This window comes from Pteropus medius, unplaced genomic scaffold, assembly GCF_902729225.1.
Source record: "Pteropus medius unplaced genomic scaffold, Ma_sr-lr_union100, whole genome shotgun sequence".
NCBI lineage: Eukaryota > Metazoa > Chordata > Mammalia > Chiroptera > Pteropodidae > Pteropus > Pteropus medius.
In genome coordinates, this window is record NW_024349797.1 from 4,550,186 (window position 1) to 4,573,780 (window position 23,595).

The following is a 23,595-nucleotide window of genomic DNA, read 5'->3' on the forward strand; positions in this document are numbered from 1 at the left end:
ACCCCTCCAACACCCAGCACAAAGCCCACCCCAGACATGTGCCCAGCTCCTTCGAATTACATACGAAGCCTTTTTCTGCCGCAGCGTGGATGTGCAAAAGAAAAGGAAGGATTCTTGGGGAGGAAATCAATGGCAATAGAGACAGAGACGGAGGAGAAAGGGAACACACAGAGAGCTCTGCTTTGTTTGTCAGTAGATGTTATTTAGATGATGTGTAGTAGTTTTTCCCACTGATATGTAAGCACCTAAAGGGTAGGAACCCTGCCTGACTTGTCACTGAGGAATCCTCGGTGTCTGGAGGAGAGAGAAAAACAATATACAGCAAAGTGATAATCGTGATTGTTTCTTAGGTGGTGATTCTAAAGACAGCCTTTTTGCTTCTCTTCTTCAGCAAAGATGTATTAAATGTATAAAGAGAATAAACATCATGTTTATTTGTTTGATCTTAGAGAAAAAAGGGAAAGGAACTTAAAAGAGGGCAGAGAACAGAGCAAGCCAGAGGCTCCTCTCCATCAACACTGGGAGCAGGCGGAGCGACTGTCTGACCTGGTCTCTCATGTCACACGCCGGGACGCAGAGAGCTGAAGTGACTCTCAACAGTGGCATGAAAGAGGTGCCAGGGATCTTAAGTCAGAGCAGGAGGAAAAGGCTGTCAGCCCAAGTAAGGCAGGCCAAGAATGAGACTCTGGCATCTGCTGGTCATCGACGTAGCAACAACGGTGCTGAGAGGCCCAAGGACATGCACCAGCACAGGGCCTCTCCCCTCTTTGTACCTCGGCCCCATGCCCCTGAAGGTAGGGACTGGCATCCCTTTCCCCACACCCCAACTCTGACCCTGTCTCTCAGGACTCAGACCGGAAATGTGGCTTAATTGTGCTAGAGAATGTGTGAAAGCTGCATAGGGCTGACAGTGCCAAAGAGGCAAGTTCCAGCTCTCTGTCTCTCCTGAGAGGCAGGGCTGGCGAGAGGCACGCTCAAGGTCAAAGGAAATGTCATGCAGTGTCTTGTCCTCAGTCAAGGGCACGCTGCTCTGTTTCTTTCCCCCCACCTGCTGTTAACACACTGAGAGTGGATCCAGGTACCTGGGAAATCTAAGCCACCTGGATTGTGGGGGTGCAGAGGCCTGAGAGATCAGGCTAATGTTTGCACTATCCTCCCATTTGATGGACAGACAGGTGACAGGGGAGGTGAGGGCTCACCCTGACTCATCCCCAGCCAACTAATCCTGCCAGCTGTAAAGTCAAAGAGAGGGGGACAGGAGGAGAACAAAGAGGAGAAGCAGAGGAGGGAGGGACAGGAGGAGAAAGCGAGAAACTGCCCTTCCTGCTGCCACCACCACCCTGGGGAGGGCTCTGCTCCCCCGAGCTCTTCTGCAGTAAGGCCAAGGTAAACAGACCGCGGGGCTCTAAAGGTCAGGGGAAACGGGGAGGCCAGAGATGTGTGGGTGAGCGCGAAATGGGGGAGGGTCAGGAGATCTGACGATGGGGTGTTGCATTCAGTGCTCGGTAATTTTAAAAAGCTGAAAAATTAGTTTTGTACTTTTAAGGTCACAAAATGTTCACAGAAAGAAAACCACCACATCACAAGGCTCCGATTTGCCCTGTTTACCCAGCCTGAGCCAAGGCCCTGAAGCCATGCTGTCCGGCTACTGCCTCCTCACCAGAGCAAAGCAAGGGTGCCACTCCGGTCCCGTCTGGCTGCTCTTCACTGTGGTGGAGGAGAACCCAGGGTCGGCAGGCCTAGCGACGAGCCGCGGGCTGTGTCCACTATAAAGTCTCAGAGGAATCACCTCCACGACACCCCTGAGGAGAGGTTCCTCGCCCTCCGCTTGAATGCTTCCTGTGACGGGGATCTTACTCCCTTATAGGTATGTTACCTCCCCGATTCTGGGTTTCAGTGCCCTCTTGCTAATGTTTGTGCTCCCCTTTTCATTTTAAAAAAGAATCGTGCTTCCCAGTTTTCTTTACAGAGATCAATGACAAATAGTATCTGAGCCTATCTGTCATCCATGAAAGCTAGCTCGGCCCCCACCCCAAGCAGATCTTCCTGATTCAAACAATACTTCAAAAACTCCCTATTTTTCCTTTCCCCACCTTCCAGAACATTCTTTTTTTCTTGGCCGTTTCTGCGAGCCTCAGCCCCACGTGGGGTGCAGCGGAACATCTCTGCGGCTCCTTTATTCTTGCCCTTGGTTCTGCGCCCTTCCTCCAGCTTTGACTGTGTCCTTCTCCAGGCTGAGCTCATCTGCCAGCTCTGCGATGATGCACTTCATCTCTTAGGCTCCTCCCCTTCTCCTTCTCATCAAGACCTTTCATGATTACACAATCAGAATTTCATTTTTGAGAGCTCCCAGACCATTTCAAGATTCTTCTTTTAAGGTTTCCCTATTGGATCATGCCTGCCTTTTCCCTCTGTGTTTTGAATGTTATCTGACCAAGTCAAAAATGCAGCCATTTTCCTCTTTGTGTCTGTTTCTTTGAAGTGGGGAGAGTATATCGGTTTCCTAAGGCTGTCCAACAAATTGCCACAAACCAGGTGGCTTAAAACAACAGACATTTATTCTTTCACAGTTCTGGAGCCTAGAAGTCTGAGATCAAGGTGTCAGCAGGACCATGCTGCCTCTGGAGGCTCTAGGGAAGGACCCTTCCTCTTCAGCTTCTGATGTGTGCCGGCAATCCTTGGCGTCGTAGACGATTCCTCCCATCTCAGCGTCCATGGTGGCGTGGCCTCCCCCTTGCGTGTTTCTCTGTACCTGTGTCCAAATTTCCTTCTGCTTATAAGGATACAGGTCTTTGAACTTAAGGTCCACCCTACTCTGGTATGACTTCACCTTAACTGATCACATCTGTTTCCAAATAAGGTCTCATTCGCAAGTTCCTGGAGCACATGAATTTTGGGGGACACTCTTCTACCCAGGATACTCCCTCACCCTCATCTGTGATTTCTCCCTTTCCCTTAGCCTTACACCCCCCAAGAAGCTTTCAAGTCAGCCTAACTCCTTCTCCTTGACATCCTGCCAATCTGGCCAGTCTTCACCATCCTGACAGCCAAGGTCTTTCTGTTCAGTGCAGACTCTGGGCCCAGACTGAGTCCTGGTTTCCCTGCTTAGACATGGGAACTGAAGAATGTTACTTTACCCCTCCAGGCTTCAGTTGCCTGGTCTGCAAAGTGGCGGTAACAGTCGTACCTACTTTATAGGATCTTCGTGATGACTAAGTGAAATATTCTTTACAAAGAGAGAACAATGTCGGGCACAGACGAGGCAGTAGAAACGTGAAGCATCATTTCAGGCCTTTATCATTTTGAGCATGGATTACTGCAATGGCTTCCTGACCAACTGCTTTCCCACTCTAGTCACCAGCACCCCAGTCTGTCCTCAAAACACAAATCTTACCTTGTCACTCCATGCCATCCAAACTTGCTCCACTGCATTCTGGTTATGATCCAAAAGTTTGCAGCGGAGAACACAGAGACTTCTTACCTATTTATACAGCTTGATCTCATTTCTTGCCGTCCTGTGCACATAGGTGCCCATGCATACACGTGTGTATACACATACAAACACAAACCATTCTCAAGCCGCAACACTATGACCTAAGCACGGCTCTCAGGTCTTGCCTCTGGGCCTTTGCACGACCGCTCCTGTCCCAGATATCTGCTACTTCTCCTTCCAGATAGATTCATCTGGGTCCACCACCTTCAGGACACTGACCCCCTACCCTTACAACTTTCTCTCCTGAGCAGGGCTTCCTATTCTGCTCTGTCTCTGCCCCTCACAGCTGTGAACTGCTTTAGGACCAGGACTGTGTCCTTTCTCTGCAACTTCAGAATATTCCCTGGAGCCTGGTAGGTGTGAACACAAACGAAGTATGTGCGAATAAATGAGACTTTATTTTCTGCATCCTGTAGAGACTCCTTTGGTCCACATTCCTCTGTTTCTCATTTGACTTGACACGCACCTGTCTTCACCAGGTCCCTGGGACACTGCCTCCTGCCAGCCCCAGAGCCTCCGCCTCTCTGACTCCCCACTGTTCTGGGCCTTTTCCTGAATTCTGGGCCTCTCCAGACAGCCTGCTCTCTCCCTGCCCCCCAGTCTCAGCTGAACTTGTTTCCTTCCTTCCCCCCTTGGGCTGCTCAGGGCTCTCCCTCTCTCTGGGCTGCGATTGCTCCTATAATTGGATTATTTTCATGCATATGCGGTTTGGGGATACAATTGTGGGAAACCCTTCCATGGTACAGGTGTGTGGAGCTGGGCGTCAGCCTGAGAGCCGCCCAGGAGCCCCTGGGGGCTGGGAGGCAACAGAGAACATAAACACACCCCAAGGGACAGGCACTCAACTCTACCACCCGGGGCAACCCCCCCAGGGCACCCCTCAGGACTCGCCAGGGCACCTGAGCCCCTCAGGGCTTTTTGCTGGCAGAGAAGGAGGTAGGAGGAGGAGGAAGCCTTTCTCCTGGGGGTTTGCCCACAGGAGAACCTTTTGGGGCATGCTACAGGCACAGAGAAGAAAGGCCTCGGGTGCCCTGGGCTTCAGAGGTCAAAGGAGCAAAGGCAGCAGTGGGTCCCTTCCTGGCAGGGAGGCTGTGCTAGGTGACAGAATTACCCAGGGCCCCGGGCCAGCTGGAAGTACTTTAAGAGAGCCTCACCTGGCCCCTTTCTTCTTATAGGCTAGGGGGAGGCAAGAACAGGAAGCAGCCCAAAAAAGGCTTATCTGTATTCACAGGGCCCATCCTCAAACTCCTGACCTGATTTTCAACTGCCAACTGGTAGTCTCACGGGGATCTCAGAAACAGCATCTTCCCTCCATCCCCCAGCTCCAAAGCCTCAGTGCCTCTCTTCTGGATGACAGCCAACCCCATCCACCCAGCCTCTCAACCCCACCCCCACTGAGTCGGTTGCCCAGAGCAGTTACCTCTACCTTCCACCCGCAGCTGTTGCCCGGCCCTGTGCCACCGCAGCCTCGCACTGGACTGCTCTGACGGTCCCTTAACTCACTTGCATTCTCTCTTTCCCAAATCACAACATAACCACCGAGTCAGGAAACAGAAGCAAGTATAAGATAAATGGCTTGTTGATTTCCCATGACGAGACGTGATACAACACTATCCACATTTCCAGATTTTCTGGCCACTCTGCAGTCTCCACCTAGCAGCCTGAGTAGATTTGCTCACTCAGATCTGATCTTGGGTCTGTGCTGTTAAAATCCTCCATAGATTCCCACTGAACTCAGGGAAAAAGTCCAGAGATGCAAATTTGAGGCCTCCTAAGGCAAGATGGCTCTGCCTGTGAGGAGAGGTGGGTGATTTTCTACCCAGACCTACCCTAAACCGACCTCCCACCCCGGGATTGACTCTCCTCTTTGACTTTTAAGCAATACCCCTCCTTCAGAAGGCCCATATTTCAAGCTGCTGGAAGTGTATCCCCCCTACGCTGGAAGTTCTCACAGTTTCACCAAGAAAGTTCATCTCCAAGCCTTCCTTCCGCCGGCTTGCCGGCCAGCTCCTCTGGAAAGCTACTGACAGATGGGCTAGCTGAAAGGCCAGGCCTGGGGCAAGGCCCAATAGTTGAGCCCAGTCTGCTGTGGATGTCATGAGAGGCTGGCGTCGGGATCTGGGCCCAGCAGACGGACAGTGAGTCCCTCAGCCCAGACGCCAAGGGCAGCACTGAGCTCTCACCTTCCCTAGTCTCTCCTCCATTTGTATTCAAGACCCCGCTCCTGGCTGTGATGAAACAGTAGGCTTTTTCCAGCCGCCAGGCTTCTTTCCGCATTATTCATGGTCCCTCTCTCCGCTGCAGGCAGGCACAGGTGGAAACCATGCTCCACTCAGAGTGTAAAAGTAAAGGCCCTGGTGAAATGGTGACCCCTCCCTGCTCCTCCCACCTTCCTTTTTCTCTTCTGCCCTTTTCTTAAGTGAAAAGGGTCAAGAAGAGAGTCTGTGATGGCCACACATGCCTCTTGGGGCCACTGGGGCCCTTTTGCCATCTGCTGCTTCTCCTCCAGACCTGCTGCCTGCTCCCTGGGCCGGGCTCTGCCGCCGGTTTCGGGAGAGCTGACAGGTGAATCTGGGAGAAGCCCTTCCTGCAGAGTGGACTCAGGTTTCTCCTGTCCTGCTCACAGCCCTGGGGCCTGCCTTTCAAGTGAAGGAGATCCTTTGGGGACCACTAGACCTGAGGAAATCAGAAGAACATATCCTCTTCGTCATGTTTTTGCCCCCATGGCCCAGGGCTGGTGACAGGCCACCTTGGGCTGCTCCCACTCCCTGTGCCTGTTCTGTTGTCCAGTCTTCCCTGAGCCATCCCTGGGCTGCCTCCCCAGGCCCAGCTGAGCACTAGGGACACCAAGAAGGCGTGGCAGGACCTCCTCCTGAAGCAAGGAGGAAGGAGGGATGCCACCTACCTCCTCTGAGAACCCCCAGTAGCCTGCCTCAGGGACTCACACGGCTTCCCTGGAGGACACACACACACACACACAGCAGGGTCCAGAGGGGCCCAGTTGTAGTAGTCAGGGCAGGGACGTAAACTCATCGAGTAACTGTGCTCCAAATGTTCATCTAATTACCACATTTACTCTTAAACTACTCTTTGAGGCAGGAGGTACTTATTCTTCACAGATAAAGAAACAGGCTCAGAGAAGTTGATGTGACCAATCACGCAGCCAGCAAGGCAGTGCCCAGATTCTCTGGCTCCAAAGTGCCCTTTTGAGCCAACGCCTGGCAAGGCGAGCATGCCCCACGTCGCCTCTGAATCCTCCTGTGCCACCTTTCCAAGAGCTGGTTCAGGAGGGCCTGGGCATGCCACGCCCAGCTCAGCCTGCTGGGGATTCAGTCACTCTGCCTGCCCCAGAAGCACCCAACTGCTAATCAGAAGCACTGGTAACCAGGCAACCAGCCTCCCTGGCTTCAGATAAGCAGAAACAGCTGGGAGCTGCAGGCTGGGAAGCTGTCAGTGGGGAGGAAGAAAGGGGAGCCAGCCAGCCAGTCAGCGGGTTATTTTGAGCCTGTTATTCTCGCCTTCCCAAACCTCAACTTGAGCTAGGGCCTTTCCTGAAAGCTTGTCCTTGCCACTGCCTCAGGGGAGGGGTCTCCTGGGACTTGGCCTAGTCCCGAGCCAGCACAACTTGGGGGAAGCAGTGGGAGAACACTGACCCTCCCTCGTTCTGTGAGCAAGGAGAAGAAGGCAAGTTGGTCACAGGCCGCCAAGGTGTGGGGCCCTGGAGTCATTCAGTAAATAGAAGTAGTTGAGGTTCACCTCTCCAGGCCTCCAGGCCTCAGTGAAGGGTTTTCCTCTTCCCCCACATCAGGCCAGCCGTGAAGACAGGTTCCGGCGAGAACCCCACCCCACCCCATGATGGCAATGGTAACTGGGCGATGTGGGGAGTGAACCGTCAGAACAGCTGGACTTGGCTCAATCTCAACTCTGCTCATCACAAGCTTGGCCACACCTCTGTGAGCCTCCATTTTCTCCTCTGTGAAATGGAGATGAAAATACCCATCCCACAGGCTAGAGGAGGGATGTAAGTAAGAGAAAGCACGTGAAATGCCCAGCAGGGTCTGGTGCTGTTGGTGTTGTCATGGTTCTCCTCCCTTCCTCCTGTTTGGGCCTGCCCTGCCCAGCCCTGACATCTCTCACACAAGTTCTGTCCTCTCCCAGGCTATTTCTGTCTCCGATTCTAAAGGTCAGTGCCCTCCCAGGATGTGGCAGCTGCTGCCTCTTCTCCACCTCTAAGTGGTGTTAGTCCCATGCCCGGGAGACAGTGGTTGCCCCAGATGGTACCCCCCGCCCCGCCTTCCTTGCCCTCACCCAAGATTGGCCTGGGCATGCCCCACCCCACCCCCTTTGTACACGGTTTTCCAAGACAGCCCCAAGCCTGGATCTGAGTGGTTTATTGACTGACTCACTGACCGTAGCCAGTGGCCAGAATGCTCTTGCTGCTCCTTCAGCTTCAGGACAACCAAGGCTCACTGCTGACCACCCAGGCCTCTCTGCCTGAGTTCCAGCTCCAGGTGATCCCAGGCCCTCCTAGGGACTGATGGACGTTTCCTATAAGGAGGCATAAAGGAAAGGACCCCAAGAGACAGCATGCCCGCCCCAGGCAGGAAATCATCTCCGTAAGCTTCAAAATTATACTCCCCTCCCTGTCTGCTCCTTCCCGCTCCAGCTACTGTCCTCTCTCCTCTGCAGGCCATGAGTTCTGGAGCCTGTGATTGGGGCTGGCAGGAGGCGTGTAATTTGGAAGCCCTCTCCTCAAGCTGGCCTTGCACCAGGAGTCCCCTACCTTCAGCATCAGTACCGACCAGCACCCCTGCGTTGCAGGGAGGAGGGAGAGGAGAGAGAGACACACTCCTGAAGAAGAGCTTCAGCACCCGGCAGTGACTGCGGGAGGCTTCGTGGACAGGTATGGCTTGCTCCAATTGTTTCCAAAAACACTGCAGGAGACTCAAGCCCCATCAGTACCCCATAAGCACTTCTAGGGGATGTGACTGACCCGTCCAGGACTAATGGCACTGTGTCGATAGTGCGTTCTATTCACATTTCATGTGCTCATAACAGCAATGTCCCCACAGAAACTACTGTCATTCCCATTTTATAAAGGAAAACACGGAGGCAGAGGGGGACCGAATCAATCTCTGGACTTCACACCAACCCTTTGTTCCCAGGCCCACTGCTCTGCTGTTCATTTTCACATAGGAGTTCTTTCAAGGGGTCCACAGAGTGTCTGGACCCAGGGGCCGGGTCCAAGGGCTGACCCTTCCTGCCCAGCCCACCCTAAGTATGACCTCACCCGAGTTTCCAGAAGGAAAGGTAAGAGGGTGGGGCTGCCCCAGGCCTGGGCTGACAAGCACGATGGAGGTCATGTCATATCCGTGGTGGTGGAGAGGAAGGAGGGGATAACCTCGTAGCCCCAAACCCAGGAAACCAGAAGGCAGAAACGGGGCCTCTGGACCTGAAGGTAGGGAAGGGAGCAGTGCCCACTCTTCCCACAGCCCAGCCCCAGTGGATTTCTCCTATTGTTTCTGCCACCCCTAATCTCCTCCCCTCTTGGTTTATCCTACTCCTGCTGCAGAATTTCCTGGAGAGGAACAGGGAGCAAAAGCAAGATAAACAGAACTGAAGGGGGCTTGAAAGGAACATTCCAGAGCTAAAAATAACAGGGTCAGCTGGCTGGAAGAGCTAGAGGCCCCTGGTCCCTGCCCACTCCACCCCTGTAGGGTGGCCCCCAGCGCTGAACTGAGCCTCCAATCGAATCAGAGAAGTCTGGATGCTAATCTGCTATCTCCAAGCCCAGGGTCCATCCCAGACTCCACCCCCCGGGGTGCCACAGCCAAGGGGTAGAGGGAAAACCTCAGCCAAGCCTGCCCCCTCCATGGCCACTGCAGCAGACCCATAGCTCAACGGCTGGCCCTCCCTCCTGCCTTCTCTATGATTATTATTTTTGACAAAATACAAGTTCGCAGCCCTATTGGCAGAGGCAGGGCTCCTACAGACCAGGAAGGATCTGTTCTCTCTATAAGCACACCCCTCCCTCCGCTGGTGAGCAGTTCTAGTCTTACAGAGGTAAGGGAGGGGAGAGCATGGAGAAAAAAGAAAGTTCCAGGAGAAAACTCATTATTAAGCACGTATCCTATGCCAGGATAGTGCTAGGCTGTCCTGTCCGTCATTTCACTCTATTCTCACAGAAAATAGGTATGTTTATATCCCTATTTTTCAGTTAGGGAAACAGAGGATCAGAGATGCAAAGAAAAAACTAAAGTCCTCAGAGGTAGCCCAGATAGGAGTGGTGGCCCAGTTCCCTGGGGCTGGTTTTCCCTCACTAGAGGCCAATTCTCCCCACCCCCCTCACCCCCACCCCCAGCAGCTAGAGAGGTCAAGGTCTGGGGCAAAGCAATCATGCCTGCCAAAATTAAGAGCCTTCTGGAAGTGTAGCCCACTCCCCATCCATAGCCTGTGCCTTGGCCATGTGAGCCCGGGTCCTTGAGGACTCCCAGGGGTAGAGTTCTCTCCACCTAGGGGCACTGCTGCTCTTCTGGTGAGTACTGCTGGGAACAGGGGTGGGGAGTTGGGGTTGCTCAGATGGCTTAATTAAGAGTACCCCCTCCTCATACCCATGATGCCCTTGGAGTGTCCCTGCAGGAATCCAGACTGTGAGTGGACGAGTTTCAGGGCACCATGACTGGCTTCAATACCTCGCAGACACAAAGATGCCCTTTCCTGAAAAGCTGGGAGGCCTTGGACAGCATCGGCCAGGCCCTACTGCTCCGCCCACGCTGGGGTTTGCTCTTCTCCCCGCCACGGGCAGGGAGGAAACAGATTGTTAAACCCAGAGCAAGCAGGGCAGGCTTAATGTGACTTAGCTGCTGTCCTCAGCTGGCCAGCAGAAGGGTTTTCGTGCAGGCCATGGGAGGCAGCTGCTGTCCTCCTGGGGTGCAGGGAAGCTGGAGGAATTCAGTCTCCTGGTTGACTAGCTCCAAGTGCATCCAAGTGCATCCTGACAACTTCTACTTGAATACATCTAGTGATGGGAGGCTCATCCCCATGAGAAAGCTCTGATTTCTGATTCTTGTTGGGTTGAGCTAGAATCTCCATCCTTGGGCTTGTCATCCTCTGCTTCTGCCCTGTGGAGCCACGAAGCTGCTCTCCTTTTTGCAAGAAGGTAGAGCACTGTCTCTCAGCTGATCGGGCCCAGCTTTCAAATGCTAGAATTGGGGAACAGCCACGAAAAGAATTAAATGATTCAAAACCATGCTGCATAGATTGATAATACTGCTACCCAAGCTCTGCCCCCATGACACTGCGTCTCAAAGGCACCTGCAGGTCAGGTGCCATTCACACAAGGCCTTTTATTTAATTAGCAGGAGCAGAAGCTTTTACTGCCCAGCCTGTGTAGACTCTGGAAGAAAGGTTCTCACATGTCCAATAAATGTAAGGTCTTTCTTTGACAGCAGCTGGACATTATTTAACAGGTTTATTAGATTCTTCAGGCCAGAAACCTGGGCATCGCAGAGACTCATCTCATTTCCTCCCCACCCCATCTCATGAACAGGTCCTCTCAACCCCACCCCCAGCCAGGTCTCATTTCTAACCACTTTTCTCCATCCTTACAGGTGTCCATCCTAACCTGCCTAAGTTAGCCCGTATCTCTCACTTTCTAACAGTGCTCCTCACTTCCAGGTCCTGCTTTTCACCCCACTCCCTATTTATTCTTTACCTGGAAGTCAGAGCATAAGTCAGATCATTCACCATTCACCTGCGTAAATCTTACAACGGTTGTCAATTGCACTTCAAATAAAAAACAAACTCCTTACTATTGGCTATAAGGCCTCTCAACACTGAGTTCTTCCCCACCTCTCTGACCACTGGCCTTCAAGAAGCATGCCAAGCTTTTTCCTGCCTCAGGACCTTTGCACTTGCTGGTCCTTCTCCCTAGAACTTCATTCCATTAATTCTCCCCATGCCTAACTCCTTCTGAACCTTCAGGCCTCAGAGCGTCACCTTCTCAGGAAGATCTCCCCTGCCTGCCCTATCTAAATTAGATTCTCTGTTATAAGCTTTTTCATTTAATCTATACCACTTAAAATGTATTTTCTCACTCATTCAGTTATGTTATTGTCTGTCTACCACACTATCATGTAAGCTCCATGAGAATAGGAACCCTGTTCTTGCCCACGGCTGTACTTACTCATCTTACATTGGGCCTAACATCTGTAGTCACACAGGGAAGACTTGTTGGATATAAATAATACCCTTGCTCTTGTCCAGTCTACAGTATTTGGAATCCAGTCCTCCTTTGAAACAGAGAGATGGACATGAAAAACACCCAAGCGTCCTGAACCCCGTCAGAGGAGACATACATTTAAGAAAAACTACTATGGCCATGCCACCCTGAATACGCCCGATCCCGTCTGATCTCAGAAGCTAAGCAGGGTCAGACCTGGTTAGTACTTGGATGGGAGACCACCTAGGAAGACCAGGTACTATAGGCATAAAAAATAAAATAAAATAAAATAAAATAATAAAATAAAATAAAATAAAATAAAACAAATAAAATAAAATAAAATAAATAAAATAAAATAAAATAAAATATAAAATAAAAAATAAAGGATTGTAAATTGACAAGCAATCTGTGAGGTCAACCAAGAAAAGAAAAAGAAAAAAGAAAAACTGGCCAGTTCTCATGGTTCATCCATTCATTCATCCACTTAGTAATTCCTTTGCAAAAACGAGCACTTCCTGATAGCCGGAAACTGTGCTAGGGATTGACAGTTTAGTGGTAAAGAATATTGATGAAATCCTTGCTTCCAGGACCTTACACTCACTCACACAATGAACATTTGGTTATAAACAAGTAAACAACAAAACTATTACAGGTGGTGGTAAGGGCATGGCAAATACTAAAACTGGGTCTTGGGAGCAGAGTGTGAGTGAGGTAGTCAATTAGAGGGGCGGTCCAAGGATTGTGAGCACAGGGCATGATATTCTTGAACTCCCCTCGCCCCAGCCCATTTTATCACCAAGTATCAAGATGCTATGGGTAGGAAGGCAAGAGTAAGTGAGAGGGATCCAATAAAGCATACCCTTGGCCAGCTAGTTCCTGTTAAAAATGACGCAGGTAGCTGTGTCCCTTTGAAGCTCTGTGTCCACTGAGCCCTTTAGAGGCGCCCGGCAGCTGCATAAAGGAAAGCTGCAGAAATTTCTTCTCTGGAGCGTGAAGTCAGCACCGCTGGGTCCTCTGTGTTAGATATCCACCCAATGGATCTGCTTACTTAAAATGAGGGGGCACCTCCAAGCCACCACTCTCACAGGTAGAAGCAGGAAACTGGGCTCCACTCTGACACAGCTCTGCAGTGAGTAAAAGCAAAATCAAACCGCAATAAATGTGTAATACCTGATTTGGATGCTAAGATGACCCAAAATAACAAAACCAATCACAAATCTAGGTGACAAAGTCCAACACGATGTACGTCGCGTGTGAGAGGTCAAGGCAGCCTCATCTCGGCACGGGCTCCCTTGGGTGGTATACATCTGGGGGCAAGTGTGTACTTGGGTAGAGCACCTCTCTCTCTCATTGGTTTCACACACTTTCTGACCTTTCTCCCTTTCATTTATTCATTCATTCATCAAACTTGGACATCCCCACCAAGATCCAAGTTCTTGGTAGTCTCTGGAGTAGGGGAGAAAGTAGACAAGAATGGTTCAGGGGAGTCCTCAAATATCTCAAGTCCCCGTTTTCTGTCTTGGGGAGTACAGCCCCACCTACCTGCTGCCCTGGGAGGAGATATCTAGACTCCTCCATTTCATCAGCCTCTCCTGCCCAAGCACCAAATGCAGTCACTTCTACCTCTTAAACAGCTCTAGGTGTTAGGCCAGGCCACTGTCCCTGTCCTGGGTTACTGCATAGCTTCCCTTTGCCTCTCTATCCTATCTCGTCATCCACCCTCCCTAGGCCCTGTGTAGGCACAGACATCTTTAACAAACACATCTGGTCTCGCCATTCCCTCCCAAAGGCCCACAGACCTCTGAGAGCCTGTCCCATCCCAGTCCTGCCTGGCTGGCCGCTGGTAGCCCCTCCCTCCATGCTCGACTGAATGAAGCATGTGCCTCCAGAGGTTCCAACAGCCCCTTCCTGGACCCAGTCTTCCCTGTGGAGTGCAGTACGGTGTCTAGAACACAGTGGCACTAGCTGGTGGCACACTGGGCCAAGAAGACCCGTCAGAATTTTCCTTCTCACAGAGCCAGGTAACCATGTGGAGGCCCCGCAGAAGGAGCCAGCAATTGGAGGGGCCAGGCAGCAGCTGGTGTCGTCATGGAAACTGCGAGCAGTGCCACACGGGCCTGGCCTTTTCACTCTGCCTTTTTGGCAGGCTTCCTCAGCCACCCTGAAACCCATTCACCCAGGCATGCCAGGGCCTGGCCCCTGCCCCCCACCGCCCTCTATCCTCTTTGGCCAGCTCTTCCTCCCCACCCCTTCCTCCCCTCCTCTTCCTCCCAGCCACCCTCCCTTCTGCCGCCTTTGCCAAAGCGCTGGGAGGGGAAAGCTGGGCCAAGGAAGGACTCAGATTTTCAATTCTAAGCAGATTTTCCCTCCACAGGCAGCCAGCCCTTTCATGCATTTTTTTTCCCTATTATCATAAACGCAGGAACTTGCATTAGGATGAATGAGCAGAAACTCCTGTCTTTGTCAGAGCCTTGGCAGTACGCCAGGCATAGAATGACCTAAAACATTCAGAACTAAATGGAGCTGGAGAGGGGGTGGAGATCCCTTGTCTGAGAAATGGAATGGTGTTGGGGGGTGGCCCTTGTCTCTAATTATAATACTAGTGTTTGTCATGTGCCCAGACACTGTGCTAAACCCTGCGCACAGATTCCTGTTTAATCCTCACAAAATTCTTATGTCCTATTTATCTCCCACTTTTATAGATGATGAAACAGAATCAGGGGTTTTAAGGAACAAGCCCAAGACCACACAGCAAATGAGTGGGATTTGAACTCTTCATACTCTGGCCTGAACCACAAGTTCAAGGTCACCTTCCTGAGGGCTGGTTCATAGCTCCGCAACAAGTTCCTATCACCCAGACCCTCCAGACCCTCCACCTACCCTGTCCCTCCCCTCACCCCTCAGCCTCTCTTATTTTATTTGTCAGTATAATTTTGCAAATCAGACTGATTTATCTACTTGCTGCCCCCAAATAAGATATAGATGGGAGACCCCCCGCCCCACCTAGGCAGAGAGAAGAGGGGAGTCTTCAAGATCCAGCCAGGGCATGTGTGTTGCCTAGAGGGCAGAGACCTTACTCTGCAAATCTCCATGTCGCATGTTTGTCTCCAGGGTACAATCTCTGACACAGATCAGGTGCTCAGCAAATGGCTCCTGTGTGTGTGCCAAATATTTCACATCGTCCCCCACCAGATCCACAGTCCACCCTTTTCCACTCTCTCGTGCCCTGGAGCCTGACCTCTAAGGATTGTGTCACGGAGCTCGCTGGAGTCAGCCAAAGGGATACTGCAGCAAGGAATTAGAGGCAGCAGGAGAATGAGGTGGGGTATTCACCACTCGCTTCCTCGCTGGACCACGGATGGGTTGGCAGCAGCTCTACCAAAGGCCACAGTTCCCATCCTACATTTCTAAAGCCCAGCTAGGCCCACCCCCCTATCCTGTTGTGAGCCCTGGATGCCTCACTATTCATTGTTAGTTCTCCTTAGCTTGTTTACAACTTCAAAAATACAGTAGTGCTCTTGTGGAACTCCCCTCGATCGCCCAGTTTGAGCATGCAATCTTCTGTTCCCTTCAAGGACGAAGGCAAGCTCCTACTATATGTTATGCCCTCTTATAGATGGCAGAGATATAGTACTGAACACAGCAGACAAAAACCCCTCCCTCATGGAGCCGGTGTGGAGTAAGACAGACAATAAACAAATAAACAAACAAACAAACAGAAACAATACCATGTCAGCAAGGGATAAATGCTATGAATAAATGAACAAACAAATAAAAGAATTGATGAATGCGATCATTTAGATGTCATGACTAAACTTTAGAGATGATCTAATCTAAAACTCTCACTTTACAAATGAAGGAAAGGAGGTCCAGAGAGGATGGTCAAGGTCACACGGTAAACTATTGGTTAAAGAGGGGTAGATTCCAGCTGTCCTTGACTCTGCAGTGGGGCCGTGACCAGAGGGATGAAGTTCGGCCCTTGGAGGTGGGGGCGGATGCAAAAATCTTTGAAGTTTCTTCTGCTTCTTTCCCTTCTTGAATGACAATTTTCCAGACGCAGCAGTGGGGGCAGCAATGAGTTTACTTGAAGGCTTAGGCAGCCAGCAGAAAGGAAGGCGTCATCTGGCAGGAACAATGGGAGTGCATCTTTTCCAACTTGGGGGTACCTTGCTGCCCACCCGAGCAGAAGGTGCTGTGGATCCTGGAGCCCCCAGGACCCCAGAGCAGGGATGTGTGGGTAGACCGGGGCTGCAGAGTGCTGGGAGCTGGGGGAAGGGCTTGCACTGTGGGCCTAGCTGTTTGGGAAGGGTATTGTTCTTTTGTTGCTGACCAAGCCCCAGCCCACGTGCAGAGCTTGGCTAGAAATCTACAACTGGCCTGGTTGACTGGGTCATTCGTTTCCCAAGCCCCACAGTTCTTCCCATTCCACCCAGCTCACCATCTTGGCAAAGCCCCAGGGACCTGCTGGGTGGAGGCAAACAGCGGTAATCATGTACTGGGTCTGCAGTAAGCAGAGAACAATTCATACTTTATCTCAATACATGATAATCTTTGTAAAGATCCTGTGAGGTGAGTTGTTATCCCCATTTCACAGATGGGGAAACAAACTTATCAAAGTTGTTTGACTTGCCCAGGGTCGAAGAGCAAAAGGATTCAAACCCAGACTTATCTAACAGAAAAGCCTGGGATCCTGCCCCACCTGACTCTCGGACTCCTACCAGGGGGCTTCCTGCCATCCCACCCTCCCAACTAGCCCAGAACATGGGCTGCAGGCCATACCCCTCTTCCCTTTCTGCAGTTTCCTGGGCCCTGGCTGTCCTTTGGCTGCCTCTTGGCCCACAGAGTCTCTGTCCTTGCTCAGCATAGCTTCCCTGCCATGTGGCCCTGCACCAGGCTCTTGGCCCTGAGGCCAGGCTGGGGTTGCCATGGCGATGCCCTACCCCAGGACTGCCTTGCAGGCCCCACAAGCCACTGGAATATCTCCAAAATCCCACCCTTCGGGCCAACATCCAAACCGCCTCTCCCAGAAGGCCACTCTCATCACGAGCAACAGGAAAATTTTTTTCAGATCTCACCCTGACTTTCAGTTTGGAAAACAAATGGCCACCATTGCGAAGCCCCCATGAGCCTTTTATTTCCCCTTTTCCCTCCCGTACTGTCTTCTCTTCTCTCTGCCCAACATCATGTGGTGGTTACAGGCACAGACAGAGCCTGAGCTCACATTTCAGTTCTTCCACTTCCCAGACATTTGACCTTGGACTCATCCTTGGGGCTTGATTTCCTGTCCTTCATCAGGATGATAATAATCATATTATGTCCTTGACTTTTCTGCAAATTAAAGAGACTTACTGAATCCGATTCGGTGCCACCTTCTCAGTAAGGCCTTACCCACCCTCTCTACTTAAAATTACAAACCTATCCCCACTTCGTACCCCCACCCCCCTTCCCGTCTTTATTTTTTCCTCCGTAGCACATACCACCATCTTATATACCAGTTCACCAATTTCTTTTGGTTGTTGACTATTTTCCCTCCTCTAGAATGTAAGGCCAGGGTTTCGTTTTTGTTTTTGTTTTTGTTTTTGTTTTTGTTTTTTAATCTGTTCCCATGGCTCTGTCCCTTGCGTCTAAACAGTGCCTGGCACACAGAGGGCGCTCAGAAAATATTTGTTGAATAAATGGATGAATGGGGACAGGCCAATGGCACAGGCAGTTTTCACAGGGTGTGATTATGAGACACCCAGTGTTTTGCCAGGTGGATAAAGCACCTGGCATGAGGCCTGGCCCGCGGTTAGCGCTTGAGGTTGGCTGATGCTATTGTCTTGTTCCTTTCACTTTCCTCCACCCACACTCATACCTTGGGCCTCCCAGGGACGCCCTTGAGAAGCTCTGTGGGGAGCCCACAGAGGAAAGCCCCAGCTGAGGCAGCATCCTGACCTGGGAGCCGGCCACTCCAGCTTCTGACCCATCCCGTGGGGACAATCCCTGGCTGTCAGGCCATCCCTTCCCTCCTCTCACCCACGAGGTCGAGTCGGGACAGAACACAGGAACAGTGGCCTCAGGTCACCCTCTCACTGCCCAGTCAGGCTGCTCTGCCCAGGGCTGAGGCAGGAAGGAGTCCCAGCAAAGGTCAGAGGCTATGCAGGCAGCTCAGGGCAGGTGGCCTGGGGGCCTAAGTGCTGCCCTATCTTACTGGGGTCCCTCTGCAGAAGGCACACTTCCGGGCCACCTCCTCCACAGGGCCACTTTCACTTTCTGTTTCCTCCACAGAAGCAGGAACAGCCAGGCCAGGGGCTCCAGGATCAGCTCACAGAAGTAAGGTGAGGGTTGGGAGGCAGGGTCAGAAAGATTGGCCCTTGAGGGCCCTCTGGGCATGGGGAGAAAGGGCCTCGGCAGCTTTCTGCGCTCCCCTCCACCCTTCAACTAATGACACCCCTTTATATTCCCTCAGTAGAGCTAAGGACCAAAGCACCATCCTGGTTATTTTATTGGAACCTCACTCTAAGACAGGGGGCATGGAGAAGACAGGAGTTAAATGAAAGCACAAACGTCTCCAGCTCAGAGGTGACCGGAGCCACGGAGCCAGGATTCAAACACTTTGTAGTGTTTCCATTTTGCCAGATTTCCCCCACTGTTCCCAGAGGCCCACCTTTGGGTCAGGGAGCCCTGCTCAATCTCTGTCCACCTGGGAGGAAGGAAGCAGTCACGGGGCTTGGCAGGACCTGGAGTGGATACATGGCTGGCACCTCTGAGACACCCTTAAGGAAAAGAACTCTCTACTTCTGGTTTCTCCCACAGAGCCAAGTGTGTCTGAGGAGCTGGCATGGAGAGGAAGTGACATCTGGGAGGAGACTCAGAGCTGTCCTGGGAGAGAGGTGGTGTTTCTTCTCATTTTTCTCGATAAATAACTGGCCTAAAGACACAGAGCTAGTAGTGGACAGGGCAGGAATTCTCAGCCAGGTCTGGATCACTCCGAAGCCTTCCTGCTGGTTACTGGGGCCGTGGCTTTCCCCATCGCAAGTCCATGGACTCGCACACAAACACTCTACCCAGGCCCGTGTCTGTCCTTGCTGTGCCTCCCCAAGGCTGCCCTTTGAAGCCTCGTGTTCCCTTTCAGTCCTGCCCCTCCTTTGTGCAGTCACATATTAAATGCTACCGAGTGCCACTATGTCCTAGGCCTTATTCTAGGTACTGGGGACACAGCAGGATCATACAAAACAATAAGTCATCACTGTCAAGAAGCTTTTATGGAGGGAGGGGAGTGGACAGACAAAAAAGAGTCAACAAAATATATATATATGAACACAGGTAGCAGTAAATGCTGTGAAGGACATAAAGCAGAACTACTACGTGGAGAAGGACTGGCAGGAGGACAGTCTCACTGAGGAGGTGACATTTAAGCTGTGATCAGAGTCAGCAGTGCAAAGATGGGGGTGGCACGAAGGCTCTGCGGTGGAAACAAGCCCAACGCAGGGCTGAGTCCCTGGGACAGCCCCTATTCACACGTGTTGTCCTGGTGTCATTTTCAATAGTTCCTCCCTTCCCGGTCAAGAGTGGCCCGTTTGGAAGATGTTACTGACGCCGAGGCAGGAAGCCATTAGAAGAAATCATGTGATTGATGTCTTGAAAAGATCTCACTGGCTGTTTCCTAAAGAATAAATTAAGGGGGCACGAGGGCGGAGGAGCCAGGCCGGCAGGCAACTGTAGCCACCCAGGCATTCCGGGGTGTCCCCTTTCACTGGATTCCAGCGATGGCGATAAGGAGTGGAGAGGAGCGTTTGTGAAGGACCCCAAGGACCACCCCTTTCCACCCCCAGATTCAGGCCCCTGAGCCAGCCCTGGACATTTCTGAGAGGACTCTCAGAGCCAAGGGACCTCTCCTCATATTTCTTTTGTCAGTAGGAAGGGCCACCTGTATCCAGCCCCTCCCAGGCTGGCTAGCCCAGCACCAGCCAGAGCCCACCCTGCCTCTCCGCAGAAGGCTGGCTGGCAAAGCCTGCTGCGTGACCTTGGGCTGCAAAGTCAAAGTGAGTCACTTCCTCCCTAGGGCCTCCCCCTGAGCAGGCAGCTGGCGTTGCTCCCTGCCCCCATCTTATGGGCCTGGGGCTGGCGCTGGCACAACAGACCACAAACACGCTCCGCTCTGAATGCTAAGTGCCCGCCCCGAGGCTCATTTGTCACCGGCTGCTGACTCAGCACTTCTGGAGAAGGCTTTTTCCTGTGCCTTAGAGAGGGAGGCTGGGAAATGAGGAGGACCTGGCTCTTCCTTCCCTTCCCTCCAGGATGTGTGTGGGGGGGTGTCAGTGTGTGGGTGCTGTCATGTTAGTGTGTCTATGCATATGTGAGTCTGAGTGTCACTGGGTCTGTGTGTGCCTCTGATGTGTGTCAACATGGTGTGCATTTCTGGGTCTGTGTGTCTTTTATGTGTGTGTTTATGTGTGTGCCTGTCCTGTGGGTCTTTGTATATGTCAGTCAGTATCTGTGTTGGCTTCTCTACCTTTATGTGTGGTATATCTGTGTGCTGTCTATCTGTGTGTGTGTAGCATATCTGCATAAGTTGTATGTGTCTGTCTATGGCACATTTGTGTGTGTGTGTGTGTGTGTGTGTCATGTGCGTATCTAGGTAAGTGAGTGTGTGCTTCACCATCGCATTGCAGGCCTGTCCCCTCCTCTCTTCCTCCATCTTACATTCTCCCCTCAGACATTACCTTACTCCCAGAGCGACTCTCACCTTCTCTCCCCGGTCTCTCAGCTCTCACCCACGCCTTCTGCCTCCAGTCTAAACACAGGACCTCAGGGATTAAAAGCACAGGCTCTGCAATCAGGCAGATCTAGGTTTCAGCCTTAGCTCTGCACTTGCCAGCTGAGTGACCTTGATTGAGATACTTACCTTTTCTGAACCTCAGTTTCCTCATTTATAAAACAGAAGTGATCATATCTCCCTAATAAAGATAATCTCATGATGGAGCCTGGTGTATTGCAAAGGGTGCCTGTTATTTCTCCTTAAAGCAATAGGCCTAGTGTCAGGCACACAGCCAGGGTCTAATGAACAGCACTCAAGAACAAAAGCACTGAGCTGTAGTCTCCTTGGCTGCTGGAGAAGGGAGGGGTGTGGGAGAGATGACCTGGATTGGGAGCTGGGCAGAGAAGCTGTTTGCATGACAGCTACTGCAAAGTAAAGACAAGTGGTGACCTGATTTAGTGCTGCCTTAAGCAGCCAAGGAAGCAAGGAAGGAAGTTGCAGGCAAGGGGTTTGGAGCTGCTCTCCATGTCCTTCCCTTCCCCAGACCAAGTGCTTCCTGACACCCCCAGCTCCAGCGAGGGCCCCAGGGGAGCAACACAACTCTTGCTCACACGCACCACCCCCGGAACAGCCCTCATGATTTGTCCTGGGAGATCACTCACATCTATCTGTCTAGATCTTCTTAACAACCCTGTGAAAGATATTCTTAGCATTCCCATTTTGCAGCTGGGAAAACTGAGGCTCCAGAAGGTTAAGTTCCAGGGTCACAGGGTGTAAGGTGGCAGAGAGAACCCGGGCATTCCAACTTCCTGTCCAGTACTTCCTGAACATCTATACCACCTGCCCTCTGCCTGCACACACACATATGCACCAACACGCACCCTGGTGGGCCCTCCCTCCCTGCCCACGGGCAGGGGTCCCACGCACGCTGGCACCACAACCTCCCTAGTACCAGCTCTTGGAGCAAATTCTTCCCAGATTCTGCCAAGCCCTCCTCCCCTTTGTTAAAGTTAGGACTTTCTTCAGAAGGGTTAATGTCTATCATCTCAGGTACTATAATATGACTTCTTACTCCAACCTTTTGCTGTGTTTACCAGGAGACAGGCAAACCAGCTTGGGATAGGAACACAGGAACTTCCCCAGCTGGTAGAGGGGCCTGGGGCAAGCAGTCTGCACTTCAGAGTTGATACCTAGTCTCAGTTTTAGATTTAGAGAGTAGCGGGTGGAGCCAACTGTAGGGAGAACCACGGATCCAGTTCATGACCTTGCTGTAGCCAGCTGTGTGGCCCTGGGCAAGTCACTACCCTTCGCTGTGCCTGAGTGTCCACATCTATGAAATGAGAGAGATTGCTCTCAGGTTCCTTCCAGCTCACACAGTCCCAGATGCTTCTAGACCTCAGTCATGGCTAGGTCTATGCTATCAGATGCTACCAAAAACTGAGACATCAGGGAAGACTCTGCTACCACCAGGCTCTGTCCCAGCCCTACCTCCCAGTTCTCCCTGGGAAAACCAGCAGACAACCAGTTATGTAGACAGAATGAGGGGTCTGGAGATGAGATTCAGAAAAAGCCCAAAGTAGAAAGAGGCACCAGAGAGCTTCTTTCGTTCCTGATTGGCCCTTCCTACTCCAAGGAATCCAGCACCAAGCTGGAAACAGGACACTGGGTTCTCTGTTCAGCTTAGGCCTAGATCTACAGGTGAGGCCAGGAGTCGTTTCTGTTTTGGGTGCCTGTGACTCTTGGAGAGAAAAGAGGTGATAAGCATCTTTGGCCTTCCTGATACACAGGGTTATCCAAGCACAAGGTGAGGCCCGTTGAAAAGCAGACATGCCCATTTCTGTCCAGACATAGTCGGGCGGGCAGTGGGTGGCTACAGCCTGTCCTTACATGGGGCTGAAAGAGCCCAGCCACTCAGTGACTCACTCACTTACCCAGCCGGCTGAAACCCAGGCTCCACCCTTCCCTTCTCCTGCTACCCACAAAAGCCCCTTAACATAGCATTCTTGTCACGCTGAGACTAATGTAGAGAAGGACATTTCCAAAAGTTCAGGATGACAACAGGGAAATAAACAGAAGGCCATGTGATCACTTAATTAACCAACTCTGGAACCACCTACCTCTGGGCTTTCTGGTGTATGATTTTATTAACTCTTCATTGTTTAAGTTGCTTGAGTTATATATTTTATTCTTGCAGGGTTCTTGCGGCCCAAAGTGGCCCACCAGATATAAACTTGGTGGGCCTCCTGCGAGATTAATCTTATTTCAGACAACCTGCCAGGAACCGGCCTCTCGTACCTACCCTGGAGGACCCCAAGAGTCCAGGGGGATCAAAGGAAGTCTGGTTGGAACCTGATGTATGGATCAATGTATGGTGTATGGTGCACTAGTAAGGACAACATACAGGGAGGAGCTCATCAGGAAAACTAGGGCCAACTTCCAGGTTTTAGGGGTTGAAGACCCCGCAGAGTGAAGAATCAACTGAGCAATGTTCTTTCTGAGTGTGGGCTGAGACCCATTAATGGGTCATGAAATCAATTTAGTGGATTACACCCAGAATATATTTTTAAAAAGAAATAGGATGGAAAAACATAAGCATAAGTTACAGATGGTAGAACTTTTGTTTCAGTGTATGTAAACGCTCATCTGAGTAACGGGTTGAGATGTGAAATGCACTTCTTACTGTGGGTCCTGGTTTTAAAAATTTGAAAGCCTCTTGCTCTGGAAAACAAAGAAGTAAAGCCCAGAGCATGCCCATTGTGCATGTGAGGGGCAGGAGTCTCTGTCCCAACATTTGATTCAAACATCCCCAAGAATGTCTGTAGGGGAACAAGTAACCTCTACTTTCCTAAGCATGGAATGAGCCATCCCTGTTAGGTCTGGAAGTGCTTCAACCCCTTTGCTGCTTTCTTTAGCAGGAGGGGAGGGATAGGGCTTTTACTGATTCTCCGCCCCCAGAATGTTTTCCTGTTTCCCAAGAACCTCAGGGCAAGTCGGTCAAGATTTTTGGAGAAAAAGTCAATTCTGAGCCTTTTCCAAGTGGCATGCACTACCGTGTCCCCATTTCCGATCCCAGAAACAGGCAGAGGGCAGAGGCCAGCCAAGGATGCCAGGAAAGGCAGGTTTGGCCCCTGGGGAAGTCTA

General features: G+C 51.5%; 3 long non-coding RNA genes and 1 pseudogene across 6 annotated transcripts; 3 read left to right on the plus strand and 1 right to left on the minus strand.

Annotated features, from left to right (window-relative positions):
- The first annotated feature begins 119 nt into the window (after positions 1-119).
- On the plus strand, positions 120-15,500 carry LOC120619543 (uncharacterized). Of its 2 annotated transcripts, none has more exons than XR_005657548.1 (5): positions 120-1,386; positions 1,547-1,867; positions 8,160-8,396; positions 13,504-13,735; positions 14,417-15,500. It is a non-coding gene; the product is annotated as an uncharacterized LOC120619543 (long non-coding RNA). The 2 variants fall into 2 exon arrangements; XR_005657547.1 differs by having other exon boundaries at positions 14,826-15,500.
- LOC120619544 (uncharacterized) lies at positions 9,860-13,644 on the minus strand. The gene is made up of 4 exons (XR_005657549.1): positions 13,514-13,644; positions 12,574-12,838; positions 11,679-11,784; positions 9,860-10,695 (listed from the first exon to the last, which is right to left on the minus strand). It is a non-coding gene; the product is annotated as an uncharacterized LOC120619544 (long non-coding RNA).
- LOC120619808 (uncharacterized) lies at positions 11,864-11,982 on the plus strand (annotated as a pseudogene).
- Positions 15,501-17,531: 2,031 nt separating the features above from the next.
- Positions 17,532-21,921, plus strand: LOC120619542 (uncharacterized). Of its 3 annotated transcripts, none has more exons than XR_005657546.1 (3): positions 17,532-17,840; positions 17,982-18,031; positions 18,163-21,921. It is a non-coding gene; the product is annotated as an uncharacterized LOC120619542 (long non-coding RNA). The 3 variants fall into 3 exon arrangements; XR_005657544.1 differs by having other exon boundaries at positions 18,166-21,921; XR_005657545.1 differs by having other exon boundaries at positions 18,510-21,921.
- Positions 21,922-23,595: the final 1,674 nt, after the last annotated feature.